Below are 16114 nucleotides of genomic sequence, written 5' to 3'. Positions count from 1 at the left end.
TGGTTAATAAGGGCATGTAGGAGATTAAGAGATTGGGCTGATGTGCCAATGGATAAAGAACAAACAAATTCTAATGAGGTTAAAAAAAAAAAAAAAAAAAAAAAGGGTGGAGAGAGATAGCTTACTATACTGTCAAAATATTATTTCCATTTAGCCTCACTGTTCACTAATGTGCAACTTAAGCAAACTAAGACAAATTGCATACCTACACAGTATCACTACCAGTTTATTAGCAGTTGAATCAGCTACAGACTAGTAACTGTATTTGAAAACAAAACAAAAAAACACATTTGAATAAGCTTTTAGATAACTAAAAGGCTGACAGTAGATAAGAAGCTATATAAGTTATCTTTTATTACATACCTGCTCAACAATTAGCACTGGTGAGAGCGTCTTAATGAATGCCTAAGAGAGCCTTTATACTACAAACGTTAAAAACAAGTAACACGCATTTTGGATGAAAAAAAAAAATAAATCATAATTGAAGAAAAGACTCTTCTTGTTGAATGCTCATAAGAGTTTTTCAAGTGAGTTTGGAATGAACTCAAAAACAGTGCCTAAGTAAATCTAGAGTTCAGCTGCAGTTCTGCTTAAGCACTATGCATCTCAACAACTGTTTTTCACTTCACAACTCTCAGGATGCAAAAGTAGATCTTCATCCAGAAACATCATCCAAAGGCCTCAAACAGGTAGCTAAACTTAAGGAATACTTAAAACATGCTCAAAAGAACAAAAGGAGATAGAGATATCACCTACAAGATTCTACTCTACGTTACATAAAGGATCTTAAGGTTCTTGAAAGCATCCAGAGGAAGCACCAAAGCTCGTGATAGAGCTGTGAGGAGAGGCTGTGGAAAATAGCTGCTGAGAGATGACCTCACTGCTCTCTGTGGTTCCCTGAGGAGAGAAGCAAAGTGAGGTGCTGGGCTCTGCTTATGCGCACCAGCTGGGAACAGCACAGAGCTGCACCAGGGAGGGTTGAAGTGGGCACTGGGAAACATTTCTGTACTGTGAGCGTGATCAGACACCGGCACAAGCTTCCTAGTGAGGTAGTGGATGCCGTGTGCCTGTCAGTGTTCAGGAGGCATTGGTATAATGCCCTCAATAACATGCTCTAATATTTGGTTAGCTCTGGAGTTGTCAGGCAGACTAGATAGATGATCTTTGAAGACTGCTTCCAAAAAAAACTGAGCTCCTCTGTTCTGCTCTATTCTGTTCTCCCTCTCAATTTAATACTGTTGCGTTTAGATCAGCTACAGAAGTTCCACAGACTGCATACTCCTGATAGCCCACGCTATCAGCTTATGCCATTTTCTAGCCCTGGGAAATCTGAAAAAGTGCAGAGCAGGACTACATCAGATTGTGATTTAGGGACAGACCTTTTTAGCAAGAGGTTTGGGCAACTACTTTGCCATCTCCAGCTATTAAGAATCTAGTGATTGTGTACCAAGGTCTTCTATGCATTTCACAGGGAGCTCCAACAGACAACCTTAAACCATGAATTCTGAATTAGCAGCAGTGTGACACAAACCCTGTGATTTTGTGGGTGTAGTCAACACTGCCAATAGTTCAAAAATAAGTTATTTACCTAATAAGTTATTTACCTGAAAATGGACCAGCAATCCAGCAGATGAATACATTATGACTCTATGGCAAAGTTTTCAACAATACACACATTCTTTCATTCTAGTTTACATAGTTTTCTAGTTTATCTAATTTTCCTAATTACTCACATTTACCTTATATTCTCCTCTAACCATCTCCTCCACTCAATTATTGCTGATTTTTTCATCTTCCATCATTAATCTTCCTTTTTAGCATCTCTTTCAAAACTCTCCTTTTAACTTCAGTTTCAAGAAGACTACAACTGAAACACAAAATGACAGAACGTTTAGGCATTGTATCTGCAGCCTCTCAAAAAATGCATGAATTACAGACTGTACAAGAACATAAGTGGAAATTCTTTTCAAGAGTCTGCATTTTTTCTCCCTCTGATATGACACAAGATTTATTTCTATGCAGTAAAAGTACTATCAACATATAGACCGATTCTGGTAAAACAAAATTATCAGGGAATAAATAAATAAGTAAATAAACAAACAAATCTTCAAGATTCAGTATCTAAGTACTAAGATAAAAAGTTCTACCTTCATTGCCAAAGGTAATCAGCAGAAAGGATATTACAGCAATTGAGAGACCTTTAACATTTCTTAGGGAATAACTTAATAAATCCTGTAAATTGCAAAAGACACTAAGCAGAATGTTACAAAGCCCCAAAGAGAATCTTCTAAGAATTCATAATGCAGAAATAATGTGCATTAAACAAGATGAAGATTTAAGGAGCTTTTGAAAAGAAAAGAACCTTAGTGGCCAAAAGTGAGTTGAACATTCACTATAAAAGTAATTAAAGGCCTGTCTCTCTGGTACCTTATTGTAGTGCCCTATGTATTGGTAAGATCTTGCTTAAGTATAGAAGATGATGAGGCACTGCTGTAAGTTTCCTGACTGTGGTATAGCAGGAAGAAAGTAATGTAAGACAATGACAGTTTTCAATTCAGTATAGCAAAATTTCAGCAAATATTTCAGCAATATTTTTCTGAAATACATAACAAAACAAAACAAAAAGTTTTCAAATGAAAGATAAAGTTCAGCATCAGCAAGTGACAGACAGGTGAGTTAGATAAAATTAATAGTGAACTCTGAATTCCCAAATAAATAGAAACCTAGTTTTGGTAAATTCTGATACTGCCAATAACAAACTACGGACTGTTCCTTTTCCTCAGTTTCATTTATGGAGCTCTAGTACTCACAATAAATAAATAAATAAATAAATAGACCAAACAACCCCAAAACTTATCTGAGAATGAAAATTATCCAGAGACAGAAAGCATCCAGGGAAAAATTCAGATGAGGCAGATTCTGGCAATAACCGATACTAAATTAAATGCGTCTTCCTCTTGTCCCTAGGAAGAATAAGTTAAATTTATTCAAATATTAATATTATTAACGTGATGCTGTATTTATGTGAGAGCATATATACATTCATATAATACTCACACAATTATAGTAATAAATCTATATGTAAAACCACACAATGTCTATGTTGTAGTGAAAATTATATTACTGCTTAGATGTATGAAAAATAGATGTCAAACCATTATAGATTTCTTGTAGCTTAGATTCATAGATTTACTTATGGAGTATACACATTAAAAAAAATGGAGAAAAAAATCCAATTTTGTGCAAAGTTGTTCTTGCTTATAGCCTAAGAAAAAAAGACTACACTACACACCAAATACAGTTGTGGAAGTAACTGAAACACTCAGCCTCATAAGGTATTTGCACTTCATACAATATAGCAAAAAGTCAGCATTCATTAAGAACTGGAGTTCATAACTACTGATATGTGCTGAACACATTCTGTACACAGTATACATACATATGATGAGAATGGATATGATCAAGTCCTGGGAGATCATGTCCTATTTTTCCTTCACCCACAGATCAAGTCCACTTGAATAGAATGGAGGCACTAGAACTTAATTTGAAGGCTATATTTGCTACTGTATATGGCAGACTGCTGCAATTGCATTTTCTGGGTAACAGTACAAAGCAAGAATTTCAAACTCCAGATAAATATTCACACAGCCCTTTGCCAAAAACAGGATGTGTATGCCATGGAAGATGAGATCAGATGGAAGTGGAAAGCTTGATTTTACAGAGAAGTGCAGTTTGTTGTCTAGACTGGATATTTGTATACAAATCCTCAGGATACACATCCCTGTGTAATTGCTATTAAGAACTTTGGCACTGAATCTTTTAGGTGATGAACAATATCACCATGTGATTTGCCAATAAGATTTCTTCAGACACTAAAAAAATAACCTAGTTCTGTTTCAGACCAGGAGAAATCAGGCCATGAGTCACACCCCAAGCAAAAAGCAGCTAAGCAGACCAGAACCACTGGCAAAAATCCACTTATACGCCTAGTTCTGTACTCAGTTCAGATCTCCTCAGGATCAAGTATACTGGCAACATACTCAACAAGCATTTTAAGGGGCCTAAATTTAACCCATAAAACATTATTGGGTTAAATTTGGGCTTCAGCATCTTATGATAGCTTAAACAGAACCAATAGTGTTCTAGCAAGGAAGAGGATTAAGATAAGAACTAAGGACCCAGGCAGCCTTACAGAAGCCACCAAAATGTAAGCAAAAATTTGGCAATCTCATAGAATACAAAGAAGGTACAGTGGAAAAGGGTGGACTCTAGGAGATACAAACATTCTCCTTTTGCAAGAATGAATAAATACAGGAGTAGGAGGTAATCAGAAGTAACATATGAACATATCTGGAGAAAGAAAAAAAAAAAAAAAAAAGAGTTTGATTATGATTAAGATAAGCTACTTCTTTTCCCTCTGTGTTATATTGTTCAAGGAAAGGAATTTTTTAGTTTAAATGAAGAAGTGAACAGTTTCATTTTCCTGGTCTCACATTATTAGCTGCCATCACTGTGATGAAGCTGCCATCACTACTACAGTTTGCCTCAACAAATAGTGCAGTGAAATCCTATTTCTGTAACAGAAAAACTTTCTTGAAAGGCATAGTGCTTAATCAGGAGTATATTTATCAGAGGACTGGGTTTAAGTGCTATGCACTCTTTGTTCTATATATTATCTTTGAGTCACTTCTTGTTTTCACTTCTTCAAAAAACAAAACACAGTTCAAACCAATACTCATCATGGGTGACCTGAATGTGATGTCTGTGAATAAAGTACATCTATCTTTCCTGTTGATCCTGCTCTTTAATAATCATTGCTCTGTACACTGAACATATACACTGCCCATCAGAAAAACAACAAATCACCACACATGCGTCAAACAAAACTAAAGCTATTCTCTGCTGGATTAAGTGAATAATTTCTTTTGAATCTTGGCTTTTTTCAGTACTGTGTAATTCATAGACAAATAGGATGGTTTCCAAGGAAACTTAAAAATACACATTTCCAGCCCACTCCAGTGAGCATGGCTGCCCCCCACCAGCTCAGGCTGCCCAGGGACCCATACAATTTGGCTTTTGGCACCTCCAGGGATGGGGCATCACAGCTTCTCTGGGCAACCTGTGCCAATGCCTCACTGTGTAGTAAAGATTTTAAGGGAGTAATGAATATTAGATTCCTGTAATACTCACATAATTTGACCTCAAAGCTTTGGAATAGTATTTTAGATTTCAGATTTGTACATAATGAACCTGAGAAATATATGTACTTTAACAGTATCTTTTCCACTCTTTTTGATTCCTGGAAATACATCTGTTCTGACATGAAAGAAAAAAATAAAAAATAAAAATTTAAAAAAATTTAAAAAAAAAAAAATCAGGAGGGAGGAATTTAGCTATTCCATCCCCAAGAAAACTACAAAATGCCCATGAAATGACCTCCTGCAAGCTTCAGAACTTCATATTAAAAGCTACCATATGCCAGCTACATGCAACATCTCTTTTTTTCACTCTCCATAAGAAGAAACAAAGTTTTATCTTTCCTGCCACCCTCAGGCAAAGATGCGAGAGGAACAGCATGTTAACACTAAAATTAAATGCATTACTTCACTCTCTTAGCATAGAGACAGGTTATTTTACTTACATGATGAAAAAAAAATAAAGCAATGCAAGATAGAATTGTTAAGTCAAATGCCAGTAAATCTGTCAAATTCCATACTCATATCAGCTGTGTACACTGTGAAGTCAACTAATTAGAAATGTTGCATGGACACATCAATAGTTTTAGCATGATCTATTCAAGCTTATTTGCCAGTACGGCTAGCTTCTTCAAAGTATAATCAATTAACTGAACAGAATTTCAGCTAAGATACATGCTTTCATTTTTGAAACTTCAAGCAAGTTTTTAAATCAAAACACAAGACAAGAACTTTTTTCAAAATAAATTAGAATATAATGTCATTGCATCATAGCTACTGTATCACTTGGTCAAAAAAGAAATAATGCATTGAAAGATTTATACAAAACAAAAAATAGCAACAGTTGAATTAACATTTTAGCAAATTGTCTGATACACAAAAATAGCAAACCTTTAGTGCAAAATGTTTGCAACAATGATTTTAGGAGCAATTTTGTCTGTTTGCTCTTACAGATTTATTTTTTATTTATTTATTTCCATCTCCACAAACGGCAGAATGATAGAATTACCTACTATGGAAAAGATCAAGTCCAATTATACATCCAACCATGTGAGCTACTCACTTTAAGTAGTTTTCTGGGCAGGAAAAAAATAAACAAACACTTTCCTCCCAGAAAGAATGGAAATTCTTTCTTGCTATGATTTTCAGAAATGTCTCATTATTTTGAGTGCCTGCATTTGTTAAACAACTTGTTTGAAAAATGTTAAGGAAACAAGATTCTCAGATCTCCTAAGACAATTATGTTTGGGTTCCCAAGAAGACAGAGACACAAAATCTTCAGCTTTCTCTCAATGTGCCTAAAATCACCCAAATTGATTTGACTTGTTCCCAGATGACTAACAACGGACAGGAAGCAGTTTGGAATTCTGAATAAAGTTAAAAAGAAATAAAAGTGTGAGATTAAAATTGATACAGAACAACCAAAAAAAGAATAAAAATAAATTAAAAAAATCAAGGTTTCAAAGAGTTATTTCTGTTCACCTGAGGCAGACTTTGCAGTCAATCCAAGGAACACCAATGTATCAGTGGTTATAACTCTGATATTTCCTACAAGCTAATGTACAGAAGAACCATTTTCTAAAGTGTAAATGCATAAAGCATTTCTAAAATAGTAACAGAAGACTTTCAGGTTATCCATCAAAGGAAATTTAGTGAGAAATAAAATATATTTATTTGAAACCGAGGGAATTTTGTCACATTAGGCACCACTGCCCTCTTCAGTCAAGCAGACATTGATTTTATACACCATTTAGACACTGCCTGATAATTTCCCAATAAAATAAGCCCCCCAAAAAACAAACAAACAGATAAAGACATTTTATTCTGCTGTTAGGAAACCTTATTCTCATAATAGCAGAATGTGATGTGACACTGTACTCAAATACCTTTTCTTTACAGTCTGCTGTAATGTCATTTGCTGAGATGATGCAGGGTTTTTTTATATGTACCTACACTATGAAACAATATACGTTTCTTTACACACTTAATATTTCCTCTCACTCATACACCAGTCTGGGAAATATGCCCCTTTTACACAGAAAGACTGTAATACAACGAAAACACTGCAGGATGTAGTCACAGTTTTCACTCACTTCATACCTGATAAGGTAATTAAATGATCACATTTCTCAGAGTTCAGTTCTATGATGGCTCAAACAAGTTCAGCCCCATCAGATAAGATCCAGCAGTACAATCTCCTACCAGGTCTGTAGGATGCAGCTACCCTTGCATGAAGGCCTTCATGCACCTCTTGAGCCAACCTCCCCTGTTTTTAATTTTAACTTTTCTGCAACACTCCATGAACAGAGCAGCTTCATTCCCAAACCCAAACTGACTGACCTCACATACACGTGTGGTACTACACTCTCAAACCAAGAAGTCATTACACTAAAGGAAACAATTCACAGACACATTGGCTGTTTCCTGGATTCCAGATGAAGTATTATTTGTGGCATCCAGGATCAAAAATGAGCTGTAGGGCAGCTTACTGAGGCAGTCTACACATCAATGCCAGTTAAGGGAAGTGCTGGCACTTCCTAAACCTTTTGCACACAGTCAGATGCACAAAAAGGTTAATTGCAGCCTTGTGCAAACAATGTAAACTCATCTAGACTGTGAACTTTTAACCAATTTAGTTCTGCTTGCCTCTCTTTCTCAGGACGGCATCCATTTGGCAGCTTTCTTGTGTATTCCTTCTTCATTAAAATGAACTACATTCTTCCATCTGTTATGAACATTAGGCAATAAGCAAGTACTTAATTAATGTTAAGATAAACCCCATGTGAGGGATATGTTTTTCCTTTTTTTTCATCATGCTTGCATCTGTATTTAATAGATTTCAGAACTGCTTTGTTGTTTGGATGTCTGCCTTTCTCCCTCTCTTCTTTCCAGTAACTTCTTCCACAGAACTGACTACTCACTAAATGCATTTCAGTCTCAATTCAATTCAGACAAGACAAGGAAAAAGATCAATCAAGATATGATTTAAATGAAGCCAAAATAGCAAAGGCACAAGACTGAAAATAAATAAATAAATAAATAAATGTTTTAAAATGGTTCAACTAATATCCGTCTGTAATTTCTATAAAGGAAAAAAAGTAACAGCTCTAGTAAATAAAGCAGATCTAAGTTGGGAAATTGGAATTATTTTAAATTCTAATGTGGCAATTTTTACATTGGCATACCACTCCAAACTAAGCTTTCTACTCACTTTGAGTACTTGGAGGCTGTGAAGTTTCTGTTTCTGCATGACGAAATTCGCTTTGTAAATAGAAACAAAAAATAAAACAACCAAACACTCAAGTTCAAAGCAGCAATACCTTTGCCTCTTTTGTCTTTGCAATCCATCATACCATATCCATCATTAAACTAATAAACATTTCAGAAAAGCTTTCCAAACAACTTCATTTTCCTGAGACTATACATGAGTTTCATAACTCTGTATTTCACTAAGAATATGAGAAAAATATTTTTGCCCCAACAACCAGCAATAACTTGAGAACTGCTTCATCAAGACTCTGAAAGACAGTAAATTGAATTGTTATGAAGCATCAAATTTTACCTAGATCAATAACATAGTTTAAAATTCAAGTAATTATCACCTGTGGCTCAGTTCCCCTTTTTCATCTGAAACCAAGTGCATAGGAATTAATGACAATTTTTAGTTAGCAACCTACAGAGATACTGAGCACATGAATGACTTACAGGGTCAGACTAATGAATCATCAGTTTTTTCTGGCTTCGTCACCTGCAAAAGGAAATGTCATTTAAGGAACCGACACAGCTCTGGGTCACAGTCTGCAGTCACTCCTCCCCTTCTTCCCAAAAATTCACAATTAATGTACTCAAAAAACTGTTTCCCCTCATTCTTGAGGCTGCACAATTTCATTCTGCAGCATTGATTCTCTAAGAGCTGAGACTGAAGAAACATCCCACTCTAATAATAGGAAGCCTCAGCCTTATGGCCAGTGTACCTAAATGACTCTTGCATTTTCGTCTGTTCTTGCTTTGCCATTTCTTCTATATGAGTTGGCACAGACAGTATTCATTGTGACTTTCTGCCTCTCCCTGCCAGCTGCTGGAGTTGCTTAATAGCTACAAAGCTTTATCCCTCAAAAATTCAGAAGAAGCAGGAAAGAAAACACAAACAGCAAGGTCAGGGCTAGCAAGAAGCACATTTGGTGTACATGTTTTGAGGTACTTCATCAAAATACTGTCACAGAATCTGCCATGTGAACCACAGGGTAGAATACACAGCTACATTTAAGAGGATTTTTCTCACTCTCATTCAATTGCAAACCTTCTTCCCCAGACTAAACAGCCCCAGTTCCCTCAGTCTCTCCTTACATTGCATATTCTCCAAGCCCTTCACAAGCCTTGCTTCTTTGGACCTGCTCCAGCACAAATAACACTTTTAAGAGGTTGCCAGTTGACCAGTTGATAATGAATTTTGAAACCACAACACATTGATCTACAGATAATATCTATGGCACTCAGAGGGAGATCTGAAGTACTTCTGTAGTAAGAAGGAATTACTTGGCAAGAAAGTGTTAATAGTTTTTTTTTTTTAATTGATATAAAAAAAAACTTGCAATGCAACTTTTGACCTTGTATGCATTCTAAAAACTGGACAGGAAGCAGCACAGGTAAAGAGGAGCTCTAAACAGTGATTCCTGCAGAATACTGTCAGTATCACATACCTAAATAAAAATGTCTAATATGAAAAATCACTGGGCAATTTCAACTAGAAAATCAACTCATAGTGATCAGCCAAATTGAAGAGTTGCCCTTTCATTCACCTTCCAGACAGTCAGCATTAGAGTGGCTTTGCAAGTACACTAATAACTGACAACCCATCTTTTAAGGAAAATAATAATAATAATAATAAACCACAACCATGGATGCCTACCTCTGTCTACTCAGAAACAAGAAATATGAAATCAGGAAAAGCTTAAAGAGAAAATCAAGACTTTGTTCAGGAATTAAATTATATGAAATGCAAAAAAAACTGTTAATGACTGTATCAGGAAATTCTTTCTGGCACACACAAGGAGCATGGACAGTATTTTGTGAATTGATCAGCTATCCCAGGACTGCCTTTGAGGACAAAGAAAAATAGTCAGTGGCTGTACATTTGGCTTCTCAGACATAAAACACAAGGTTTCATTCTCTCTTTCACTGATCAAAAAGTCAGTGCTAGCTGAAGGCTGGAAGGATGGGATTAATTGAGATGTTTATGGTGGTCTGATCCTCTGTTATGACACTTCTGCCAAGACAATACAAAGCTAAACACAAGTCACATGTTTGGACTATATCAGTGCAAAACAGCAGTCAAGAGTTCAATTCCATCTTGGTTCTGTTCTGGTCTATACCTGAGGCAGCAGCAAAACATGTAATTCTGTGCTCCTACTCTGCGCCTAGCTACCCTGCATCTATGATGATGAAGGTTATCACCCATTCAGATTTATTAGTACGTCTAGGCAAGTCTGTTAGCTGATCTGTATTAGAAAACTCCTAGCATACAAAATGCTTACACTAATCACAAAGTTATGGCACTGCTTTCAAGGGACTAGTTACCTCCAGCTGGAATGCAAAGATAAGCTGCTGAAATTAGGTTGGACACTGCAACCGCTCCATCTGGACCAGTTGCAGCCTGCACAGATCTGAATATAGCCTGAAGCATCTCCCCTTCTGACCTATCTCTATTTATTTCGTGCAATGGGTGGAATTGAAAATCTCCCAGAAAGCATCTCACTAACCAATATAAAAAGCCACTGATGACATCAACATACGAATGTATCTACTGGTGATAATGATAGCTACTCACCTGTTAATACTTCTAATGCTGCATAAAGAGGAATTTGCTGGAAAGAAACTGTGAACACTTATAAAAGAAATACTTATTTACCAGGAGTTGCATGAACAAGGATTACAGGAGACAATAAATGTCTTGACATGTATGCATAGGTAGGCTTTCTCAGCTCCCTTCACCGAGGGGGCCTATCATACATTAAAGAATAATGTTCTGTTTTGAAAAGAAGAGGGACCCTGAGAGAGAAGGAGTAAGTAACAGTTATATTTAGTACAAGAATTAGGGAACAAGCAAATTACTTCACAATTACCATTAAATACAAGTTCTCATTGCCTTACATGCAAATCTCTCCATGCTGAAAGGAAGCTCTTACTGCAAATTATGGGCATAATATGCTATATGCTTCAAATGGTTGCAAATCATTGATCATACATAAGCAGACCACCTCTACAAGACAAGGAGCTGAATTAGTCAAAGCATGAGTAGAAGGCTTTTCCTGCAATTTCTGGTTATCTACCATCACAGAATCACAGAATCGTAGGGGTTGGAAGGGACCTCCAGAGATCATTGAATTCAACCCCCCTGCCAAAGCAGGTTCCCTACACCACATTGCACAGGTAGGGTCCAGGAGGGTCTTGAATATCTCCAGACAAGGAGACTCCACAACCTCCCTGGGCAGCCTATTCCAGTGCTCCATCACCCTCACCATAAAGAAGTTCTTGTGCATTTTCATGTGGAACTTCATTTGCTCCAGTTTCTGGCTGTTTCCCCTTGTCCTGTCTCCACACACTGCTGAAAAGAGTCTGGCCTCGCCACTTTGCCCCACACCTCAGATATTTATAGACCTGGATCAGGTCCCCTCTCAGTCTTTTTTTCACAAGGCTAAGCAGATCCAGTTCACTTAGCCTTTTTTCATAGGGGAGATGCTCCAGGCCCTTCACCATTGTTGTGGCCCTCCGCTGGACTCTTTCCAAGAGATCCGTGTCTTTTTTGTACGGGGGAGCCCAGAACTGGACACAGTACTCCACATTAGGCCTTGTCAGGGCAGAGTAGAGGGGGAGGATCACCTCCCTTGACCTGCTGGCCACGCTCTTTTTAATGCACCCCACAATACCATTGACCTTTTTGGACATGAGAGCACACTGCTGGCTCATGGCCAACCTGTTGTCCACCAGGACACCCGGGTCCTTCTCTGCAGAGCTCCTCTCCTGCAGGTCATCCCCCAGCCTGTACCAGTACATGCAATTATTCTTCCCTAGGTGCAAGACTCTACACTTTCTTATGTTAAACCTCATCTGGTTTCTTACTGCCCAGCTCTCCAGCCTGCCCAGGTCTTACTGAATGGCAGTACAGCCTTCAGGCATATCAGCCAATCCTCCCAACTTCATATCATCAGTAAACTTGCTGAGGGTGGCCCCTACACCAAGGTCATTGATGAAGATGTTGAACAAGACCGGATCCAGCACCCACCCCTGGGGGACACTGCTAGTTACAGGTCTCCAACCAGACTCTGCAACACCAAAGAAGACCCTCTGTGCTCTGCCAGTCAGCCAGTTCACAACCCACCCCACTGTCCACTCATCTATCCCATACTTCCTCAGCTTTGTTATCAGGATGTTGTGGGAGACAGTATCAAATGCCTTGCTGAAATCAAGGTAGACTACATCTACCATCCTCCCCCCATCCACCCAGCCAGTGACAACATCACAGAAGGCTACCAGGTTTGTCGAGCGTGACCTCCCCTTGGTGAACCCATGCTGACTACGCCTGATAACTTCCTTTTCTTCCAATTGTCTGGAGATGTCATCCAGCATGAGCTGTTCTATCACCTTTCCAGAGACAGAGGTGAGGCTGACTGGCCTGTAATTACCTGAATCTTCCTTCCTGCCCTTTTTCAAGACCGGAGTGACACTGGCTATCCTCCAGTCACCTCCCCTATTCTCCAAGACCTCTCAAAGATGATAGAGAGCAGTTCAGCAATCACCTCCGCCAGCTTACTGAGCACCCATGGATGCACTCCATCAGGTCCCATGGATTCATGAACATCATCTCAGACACCGTAAAGATAATGACTTCAGGTAGTAGAAATATATAAGAATGTAAAAAGAAACTGGAAGAGATGCTGCTAAAATCAGTGGTATTGTAAGGTTTGTTTAATCTACCTGACATAATCAGTAAGAACAATAAATGAATTGAGTCAATGCTGCTAGTGCAGGCGTGCAGAAGACATTTTTAAATCATTTATTTGTGATATAACTGGTAGAGAAGTGCCAATGAGGAACTATTGTTGGTCTAATGCCCAAATACTTTCAAATTCTTGGAGAAGTTTTGGCAAACTTTGGATTGGGTTGGTGCTCCAATTACAAATGCCCATCTTAGGTGGATTCAGTCAATGACATGAATGAAGTCTGTGTAGACTGTATTATAAATATATCTTCACTGATATCTTGGTGCCAAGCAAGTACTAAATCTACTGTACATGAAAGTGGTAATGAAACTAGAGGTCACTTGTGCAGAGAGTTTCACAGAAATGGTTTTCATTCAGCTCACACATCAGCAGATTTTCATTTTGGCATAACAATCATTGCAATGGTCTGCCATTAAGAGTCTATTACAAATCTCAGAATTATCAAGACAGCCATCAATACAACCTGTAGAGACCCTTTCTTTCTGCATGAAGACAGTTACAGTTCTGTTATTGTAATGTAATCTTTCAGATACAAATCTGTTTTTCCAGTGCTACAAGGTCATTTCCTCTGAAAATGAATTGATTTTACTGCACAATGTTTAAGAATTAGAAACACTTCTCAGAATTATGGAAGCAGTACTTCCTAATCATTTGGGTAGTTTCCCTACCGGAAGAATAATTGTCAATTATTCCAAGTCAATAATTTGGTTCCATGAAGACTAATAACTTTTTTTTTTTTTTTTTTTTTTTTTAATAGCACAATGTGTTGTGGCAGGTTTATTTCACAAGAAACCCATGAGAAAAAATTATCAGTAGGAAATAACAGTCTATCCAATTTATTTAAGTTGATCTGCTTGAACTAGAAAGAAAATTATATTCTCAAGACCCATAGCTACTCCTTCTCTAAAAATAAAAATAATAATAATAATTAAAAAAAAAAAACCTTTCATCTGTGACTTACTTTCAAAAATATATTGATTTTACTTCCAAAGTTAACTCATGTTCTACTCAAAACACTTTTAAGGTTGGAAAAATTTTTACATTATTGGGACAAATATGAGCGTAAAATTTTAAATTTGAGGTATTTTAGATGTTATAGAATCTTGAGATAGTTATATCTATTGTGAAAACAAAATAAATCATCATAATCATCCTTGGGATCCTGGAAGCATCACAAGGTAACTGACAGATAATATATAGCAAATAAGTAAAACTGGAAGTTTACTTCTACACTACTATAAAATTATATATGTTGTTGTTTTGGATCAATAAGCCTAAGAAACAAAAACATGAAGGCAACTTAAAATACATAACTGAACAACATGGTCTTGTAAAAATCTATTTCCATGTAGAAATGCAGATTCTAAGTAAGAGCAAATCTTACCAGCCACACAAAGTTGTCATAAATGAGACAAAATGAGTATGCTCAGTGCCATAGAGACATAGCAATTTGCTTGGGGCTCACTAAAGAACTGCTGAAGATACAGATTACTACAGAGCAACAAACTACTGAAATGTTGTTTTCATGAGTAAAGATTTTAACCAACAAACTGTACTTCCAGTGAGACAGTAGTGTTTGAATTGTTCATATTTTTCTTCTATTTGCTTTTCTGTCAAATAAATAGCTTGTGTTGAGTAGTGCTCAGTAGTCAGCTCCATCACTTCTCTGGAGGGAACACAGACAAGCAAGTAAAGACGTAGTTTTCTCTAGTCAACACAGCAAATTCAAAAGGACAGGAGCTTTATATCTAGTCAGTGGAAAGAAAGAAATGTGTTATTACTCCATAAGTCACAGAATAATGGAAGACAGATGGAAGGAGTTTTAGAGCTCAGTTAAGGCATCCCCTTGTCCTGAGGGAGAACAATACACATTCTTATATAAAATTTAGCTAACTTAAGCTTCCTACACTTGTCACAAGTGGAAGCCTGCAGTTAGATAACACCCAGGATGATCTCTTCTTAGCAATCTCATTAATTCCAAAACTATGACAAAAATAGAGGATTATCAGAGAAAGGCTGAAGAAAAATAATCTGCATGGGAATGTACTACAACTTGAGTACTGTGTTCTGTTTTGAGCTTCTCAGAACAAAAGAGATGTGAGTGCACTGGAAAGTTTTTAATAAAATCCCACGACATGATGAAGAGACTGGAGCAGCTCCCAATGAGGAGAGGCTGAGAGCCATGACTGCTCAGTCTGGGGAAGACACTCGGGGATCTCATCAATGTCCATAAATCCCCAAACAGAATATGCACAGAGGACAGAGTCATGCACTTCTCAGTGGTGTCCAGTGCTGGGACAAAAAACAGAGTGCACAGCCTGGAACACAGAAGGTTCCCCTTGACCATCAGGAAGCACTTCTGTGCTGAGCTGGTGATGGAGCACCAGCACGGGCTTCTCAGAAAGACTGTAGTGTCTCCTTGGAGATCTGCAAAAGCTGCCCGGCTGTGGTCCTGGCATCTTTCTCTGCAAACCAGAAATTTGATATGTTCATTTTCCTTAAGCTGCTGCTGCCCTGCTTTCACCTTTGATAATGTGGAAGTGCTCTGAATAAAATTGATTTCATACTCTGGTTCTATTATGTCTGTCTCCATAGAATCACAGAATTGTGTGTTAGAAAAGATCTTATAGATCATCTCATTCCAAATCCCTGCCAGGGGATGAGACACTTCCCACTAGACTAGGTTGCCTAGGGCTCCATTCAGTCTGGCCCTGAACCCTGGGGGATATCACTCATAATAGGTCTCCACCTGGACTCTGAGCCAACGACCACAACTCCTTGGTTACAGACATCCAGCCAATTCCTTGCCTGTCTCCATTCTATTCACATCTCTCCTACTTAGAGATAAGGATGTTGTGCAGGATTGTACCAAAGACTCTGAACATCAAGGCGGATGATATCATGTTCTTCCCTTGTATA

At 37.7% G+C, this 16114-nt stretch overlaps 1 long non-coding RNA gene across 8 annotated transcripts in view; it reads right to left on the bottom strand.

Annotated features, from left to right (window-relative positions):
• The window catches only part of LOC107306511 (uncharacterized), a 70979-nt gene that overhangs the window by 27582 nt on the left and 27283 nt on the right, over positions 1–16114 (bottom strand). For 6 of the 8 annotated variants that reach the window (XR_004305604.2, XR_001552169.3, XR_014939900.1 and 3 more), the window contains exons 1-3: positions 11104–11208; positions 8901–8943; positions 1740–2963 (exon numbers count right to left, since the gene is read on the bottom strand). This is a non-coding gene — a long non-coding RNA (uncharacterized LOC107306511). Of the gene's footprint in view, positions 1–1739; positions 2964–8900; positions 8944–11103; positions 11209–16114 lie in introns of those variants that run through there. The other 2 variants (XR_014939898.1, XR_014939897.1) reach the window with 2 other exon arrangements.

Source organism: Coturnix japonica, chromosome Z (assembly GCF_054131305.1).
Source record: "Coturnix japonica strain WE chromosome Z, WE-NBRP24, whole genome shotgun sequence".
Lineage (NCBI taxonomy): Eukaryota > Metazoa > Chordata > Aves > Galliformes > Phasianidae > Coturnix > Coturnix japonica.
Note: the sequence above shows the minus strand (reverse complement) of the source record. Positions and strands in the feature narration are given on the sequence as shown.